The sequence below is a fragment of the Montipora capricornis genome, chromosome 2 (assembly GCF_036669925.1).
Source record: "Montipora capricornis isolate CH-2021 chromosome 2, ASM3666992v2, whole genome shotgun sequence".
Classification (NCBI taxonomy): domain Eukaryota; kingdom Metazoa; phylum Cnidaria; class Anthozoa; order Scleractinia; family Acroporidae; genus Montipora; species Montipora capricornis.
Window position 1 is genome coordinate 49,954,269 of NC_090884.1, and position 6,824 is coordinate 49,961,092.

A 6,824-nucleotide genomic window follows, 5' to 3' on the forward strand; every position below is an offset into this window, starting at 1 on the left:
TGGTCACGCGTGACATGGTTCGACTGTAACGCCACCTAGCCTGAGAGCAGGCTTCGCGACTTCCGCCGCGAAGAGAGAGCCTCCTCGCAGGCTATACGCCTCCAAAACGATGAAACACGTTTCCTAATGCAGGCACATGTCAGACGGACCATGTTTTGCGTTACTTAAGATCTACAAACGCTGACTTTCTGTTGACATGAAATATGCTTTGCGCCAACCGCTGCTTAGCGAAATGCGCCCGTGCAACGCTGGGAAACAAACTTTCGATTACTGCAAGAAGTTCGCCAATAAGTTTTTTGCGACACGAAACTTCCGAGTTTCATAGAGTTCTAGACAAATCTAGGGAAATTTCACAATGACTTCTTATAAGAACCCAACAGAGGTCGAAATGAATCAAGTGGTCCTTCCAACACACACGAACGAACGGAAGGAAAACTGTCTCAGCAGTGGACAGCTACTGAAGTGGATGGATGCAGTTGCTTGTCTGTCTGCAGAAAAACACGCTGGGTCATCGTGCGTCACGGCGTCCATGGACGGGCTCTACTTCGAAACAGAAATCTACGTTGGCCAAGTTGTAAACCTCTCAGCTCGGGTAAATCGAGCGTTCAACACAAGTATGGAAGTTGGCGTTTCTGTTCAGGTAGAAGATCTACGGAGTGGAGAGAAGAAGAGCGTTTGCCAGGCGTGTTTTACTTTTGTTGCTGTAGATGAAAATAATCATAAACAACAGCTGAACCCGATTGTACCGTTCACTGTAGAGGAGAAATTGCAGTATGCGCTTGCCAATGAGAGAAGACGAATGCGAATGCAATATCCTGTCGATCTTAAAGAACTCGCGCTGAAGCGTGACAGTGCTGTAGGAATCGAGAAAATTGATGATCTCGAAACAAGCGCTGTCGTTAATTCAGATACGGCATTTGAAAGCGTCGAGCTCGTTCTTCCGCCGCATGCAAATCATCACCACACAGCTTTTGGTGGCCAAGTGATGGCTTGGATGGTAACAGCCTGTACTATCACGGCCGCACGCCTGTGCAGATCCGATCCGTTGCTGAGAGCAGTCGATGAGGTCACCTTTCGAGGTCCTATTAAAGTCGGCGATAGAGTCATCCTTAAAACTATGGTAAATAACACCTTTGACGTACATATGGAAGTGGGTTGCCGTGTAGAGGCGTATGAAATTGGTGGTGACCTGCGACACGTCAATAGCGCTTTCTTGATTTTTGTGGCACCAGATGACAAAGGCGTCCCCAAGACTCTGCCGCCATTACGAGGAGAAACTGAAGATGGGAAGCGACGTGTCGTGGAGGCACTGGTGAGAAAGGGTCTCCGCTTAGATCGTGAGCAGATTCGTAAATCTGTCGGCCCTGCCATCGCTATCCCTTGGAAGCCTCGAATAAGCCATCTTTTGAATTACAACAATATAGAGACACTAGTGAAACTTTATGAACTGACAAGTTGGGAACAAGTTCGATCATCATCGGGTGTCACGGCATTCAAGCGTGACACAGATAACTACCTTTGCGTGAAGGTAGTTTTCGATGTACAGATCCCACCTGATAAAGCTTTCGAGTTGCTTAAGGATGAAAGCAGGCGAAATCAATGGGACGCGCTGACGATCAAAGTAGAGGTGGCAGAAGTTGTCGATGATGACGACGACATTATCCACGTGGTATTAGAAGGCAAGGAGCGTTACGCGATGAAACCGGATGATTTGGTCCTTCTGGTGTCACGCAGAGTCCCTTGTGATAAGAGAGACTACTTCACCATTGCGTATCGCTCGGTTAAGTATGCAATGATACCCCCACATCCTGAGTATAATCGGAAAGAGCATCTGTGTTCAGGGATGTTGATTACAGAAATTGAGGGAGAGCCGCGTAAAGCTACAATAACCTACATCAATCAAACCACACGAGAACTGGAGGCGTACATATTGGAGGATCTTGCTGGCTCTACAGAGTTTTACGCCGAGCGATTCAAGAAACTTAAGACTTACCTTCTCGAAGAATCGACCAAGTGAAAGCATTGATCGAGACTTAATGTAAACGGGGCCAGGATAGAGATAGGTTCAAACTCCTAGGGCGACGTTTTGAAGTTTTAATGCTGTATAAACAATAATTAAACAAAAAATGGTTTGTAACGTCATAATTTGGATCAAACTTAAGGCTTTTTTCCATATTCACTTTATTTCTTGAAAAGACGTTTGCGATTTGAATAATTCCCACCGTTAATTTAGGGTATAATTGTAAGGGATTTCAGAGAAAAGTGGGGAAACCAAGTCACCTGTGGATCCTTGTTTCAAGGTCTTCTCTTCTTTCCTTCTCCCTGGAAAGCAGACAGACCTTGGAAATGAAGTTGTGTACAACAGTCGTTGAGTTTGCTGTTTGGGTCACCATCCCCAAAAGAAGACCGGACGGCTACAGTGATGAGGAAGATTCTCCCACCAAAGTCGTGATGATCAAATAAATAAGATGAAGGACAGTAAATCTTTCGGGGAGGGGGGCACATTGACCATATCGTTTCGAAGATTTTTGCCGGCTTCGATGGCTTAGGAGGTTAGACCTTTCTTCCACAGAGAAATTTCGACCACAATTTTTTTCGTTATTCGATTATTGATGTAGTTTGAGTAGGGTTGTGTCAGAAAGAGAATCATACAAACTCCACAATCGAGCAGCAAAAATCATCGCTCAAAGTGACCCAAAGTGACTCACTGCGGGCGACGTCTTTTCGTTGATTAAAAAAAGGCCCGTTTCAAACGTGGAAAATCTAATGCAAATGAGAAAAATCTGTTGTTTTCGCTCCTTTGCATTAGATTAGGCACGTGTAAAGTTCGACGTTTGAAACGGGCTTAAGTGTCATTTTGTTACATATTAAGCGTTTGTTAGGAATAGTTTGAATAATCTGGTAAGATTATGCGTGAATAAGATATTGAAATATACTTGCCCTCAGACCGCCAACGTAATACGCCACTGGTTTTGATGTGTGAAAAGACACTATGATTTTACTGCTGAAAGCGCAGGACGAGTAGGTATTTCCGAGAATCTCGATTTCTTTAAATGAATCGGGCTCCTTCGTCTCACGCAATTAGGGAGCTTAATTAAGCAAGCGACCTCTGAGTAACGGACGGCAACCGGAATAAAGTTGTTTTCTGTTTTATTGTCTTGACATTTATGTTTCAAAGTATCTTTCCACTGTTACTGTCGTAGCTTGCCAAATTGTCACTTCCGGTTATCTCCTGACTGCTCGTTCCCAGGGTCTCCACTGTTGTTGAGAAGAGAGCCTGATTGGGGATGGTCAAGTGTCTCCTAAATGTGTGGTTGGGGAGGGGTGGCAGTGCAGGCCTTGTCATCACTGCGAGCAAGGGAATCACAATGCATTTGATTTTGTGGCCAGATGACTGTCGACAAAACGTTTCACGGCAAGGTATTGAATGTACTACACATGGAATTCGACGTGAAAGATTAACATGCAATTTTAAAGCTGACTGGTTGAAGGAGAGTGCATTTAGTTCCAAGAGACGACTTTGAAGTCGAAAGATGGTAAGGAGAGAAAAAATTTCAGCCGTGTTTTACTCCTTGCTTGCGGTTTCAAAATTCGTTCAACAAATAAACACAACCAGTGCGGGTTCTTCTAAAGGCTTTTTTTCTTCAAAATATTTAAATACACATTTTAGAGCAAAGATAGGAAACGTTTATCAACAACTGATGATGTGGTCTGACATTTATTACGTATAAGGCGACGACTAGCTAGATATACCCTGTACTTTCTTCGAATCACTTCCACAAAAATGCTAACCTCTGGAGATCTAAAATCTGGAGATTTTTTGTCATCCGGAGCACGACGCAGTACGTGTTCCTAGTAGGGCCGTACGGCTTTTTCCGGCCCTGCTCTCATTGACCTGAGCTGTATTCTGGAACTAATCATTCCTTGTCATTCCAAGAGAGCTTCTAAAGCCTCGAAAGACGACCCAGTTCTCTGTCTGGTGTGTGATTATGTCATGCATGAATGGTTGGTCCAGTTCCAAAAGAATTTACATCCTTTTTTCAGCTTCGATCTGAACTTGCTGTCTTTAATCAACATTGTATGACGTGTGCTGTAATTCCGGAGTCCTTAAGAGCTCGAGTGCTTACCAAGGCCCATGATTGTCACCCTGGTATCGTTCGTATGAAACAGATGTACAGAAACGGTTTGGCGGCCAAAGATGAATACATAAATTGAACAATTTGTCCTTGAATGTGAAGGGCGTGCACGAAGTGGGAAGTCTGTCAAGAACGTGCACTCCCCTAAACATCCTGTCCAATGGCCAGTTCGTCCATGGCAGCATCTCCAATTTGACATTGTCGGTGAATGCGTCGCTGCTCCCACCCTGCGAGCATAGCCTCCTTTTGTCTTTTTCTTTACCAAGAACGCCAAAATCGAGCAAGCAAAAGAAAGGCTCTGCTAGCAGGGTGCGCTGCTCCAGAATCGCACAAGTACATGTTTGTTGTCCGCGATCTGCATTCTAAGTGGTCTGAAGTGTCGTGCACGAGTTCTGTCACCTCAAGCACTGTTACAAAGACGTTTAAAGAACTCTTAGCCAGATGGAGGTTATCAGAAGCAGTGACGACCGACAGTGGACTCCAATTTACTTCATTTGAGTTCACAGAATTCTTGCGTTCACAAGGGATCAAGCATCACCTGACAGCTCTTTACAATCTTGAAGCCAATATGAAAAAGGTCGCTAGTGATAACGTAGTTAGAGGTGCTAATGAACACTCACATTTCAGTAAGGCATTTACCGGTAGTCCTTGCATGCAAATTTCTACCGTGTATAAAATTGTCATGTCACTGGTTTCAGTTGTTTCGTTTTAGTTTTCGTCTAGTTCGTTCGTTCGTCAGTGTGAGCTCGGTTGTATTATAATATCATCGTTAGGTTTTTGTAATTTTTAAAAATAGTTCTCTCCGATAGAACAATTCACGGTTTCCAAAGATGTTACATTCAAACTCGGACATGTCCAGCTGTTCAATTATAGGACATGTTTTATATTGATCAAATAAAAAAGAGGTTTTTTCAGAACTACTCGATTATTCTTTGTCAAAAGTAGGTTGATATTAAAGAATAATACCTTAAAAACTAGGCTGGTATCAAAATCGCTTTCTTTGCATGTTTATCCAAAGTTGACCTATAATCTATGAGACTAATCATTACTGGAGTCACAGGCAAGGTGATATTGATAAAAACTGATGTTTCCTAGACTACCAGCTACCTCCTCGAATCCAGACTTCGCGGGACCATTGTTTTCGTGCCGCTCCTCACGCTCGACTAACTAAGCGGCTAAAAAGGAACTGCTCGTAATCTAGATGTTTCCATTTTTTTCCATTTTTTAGTTTGTCTGTTTGTGCGTTGCTGTTAGCCCTCTGCCTGTTTCGTCCCAGTTACCGATGTAATAGAACCCTGACTCGCACTCACGTGATAAGACGGCCATGTTGGTGTCAAAACACATAAAAGTGAAGCTCGACAGGAATGTCAACCCCTCAAGTCTTCAAATGTTGAGGATTGATAGGGATGGGATGCTAGATGACGTCACAACGCTTTTGACGTAATTTCTAATGACGTCACATTGCGCCTTCTCCGCAAGAAATACTCATTGACTCCACTCGACGAATGATATTTAAATTAGGAATCTTTACAATTTTTTCAGCTACATTTGTCTTTACAAGTCCTAAAAACTCCCTCTGAAGCGAAGTATAATCAATCGACATCTTTAATCTCCGCGATTTGACACAAGTGCACAAGACCTCACGCAACCTATGCAAAAGTCAAAACATGCGCGAAAAAGATGATATTGGCATTGCAAGATTTTTGGTTTTTTTTGGAGCAATCACATAATTGCTTAAATTACAATCCGTAAGTAGAAACAAACGGTTAACTGGAGCTTATAAAACGTTCGAATTTTTTTATTATCGATGTTAACATAACTCAAAGAACACAAAGTATTTGAAATTTTATTGTTGTGAAAGTCGATTCTCACTAGAAATGACAAAATTCGGCGATTAATCGGGAGATTTCAGACTAGGCTTAACTAAAGAATTCCTGAAAAATTATCTAAACTTCTTTCCTGAATTTCCGAAACAAAAGCTTTGAAATTCTTTTAGAAATGTCTAAAATTCTCCAAAAACTCTAAAATTCCCGAAAATTCTTATAAATTTCGTTTCTTATTAGTGCAAAGCCTGCGATAAAGATCCGGATTCCTAAACTACGGTGAGAAACCGCTGCTTATATGCACTGTAGGAACCCTTTTGGTGAATAACCGCTGATAAAGAATGGATATGAACGGACTGACCCCTCTCCTGGTAGGGTTGGAATACAAAAAAAAAAAAAACGTTTTTGTCCACGTTTTTTCCTGTGAAAAGTTTCCAACATGTCAGGCGAAAGTTCAAATTGCTCTTAAGTTCTCGAAATTGTCAATTTTATTCTAAAATTCCCGAGAATTTCAAAATTATTTTTAATGTCTAAAATTCCCAAAAAACCCGGAATTATGTAGCTAATCCTATTTCAGACCGTAATCTCAAATTCCCAAGACTTTTACGCTATTGTTCTTTTCACCAACATGGCCACCGAGTGCTTTTTAAAATTTACATAATTTTCAATGAAAATGTTGTTAGAAGGAAGAAAATGAGAGATACAAATTCGTGGCCTTATCACAATGTTATTACAAGTTGATCAACGAAAAAGCCTTTTTTTTTCCCCCACAACCACAAAATGCACTACATTGACATATGTAACACTGCCTACAAAGGAGAACCGCTTGGACAACAACCTGTTCAGTAAAAACAACAGTTTTCAA

General features: G+C 42.0%; 1 pseudogene; it reads left to right on the forward strand.

Annotated features, from left to right (window-relative positions):
• Positions 1-2,959, forward strand: part of LOC138025629 (acyl-coenzyme A thioesterase 11 pseudogene) — a 3,148-nt pseudogene extending 189 nt beyond the window's left edge.
• The last annotated feature ends 3,865 nt before the right edge of the window (positions 2,960-6,824 follow it).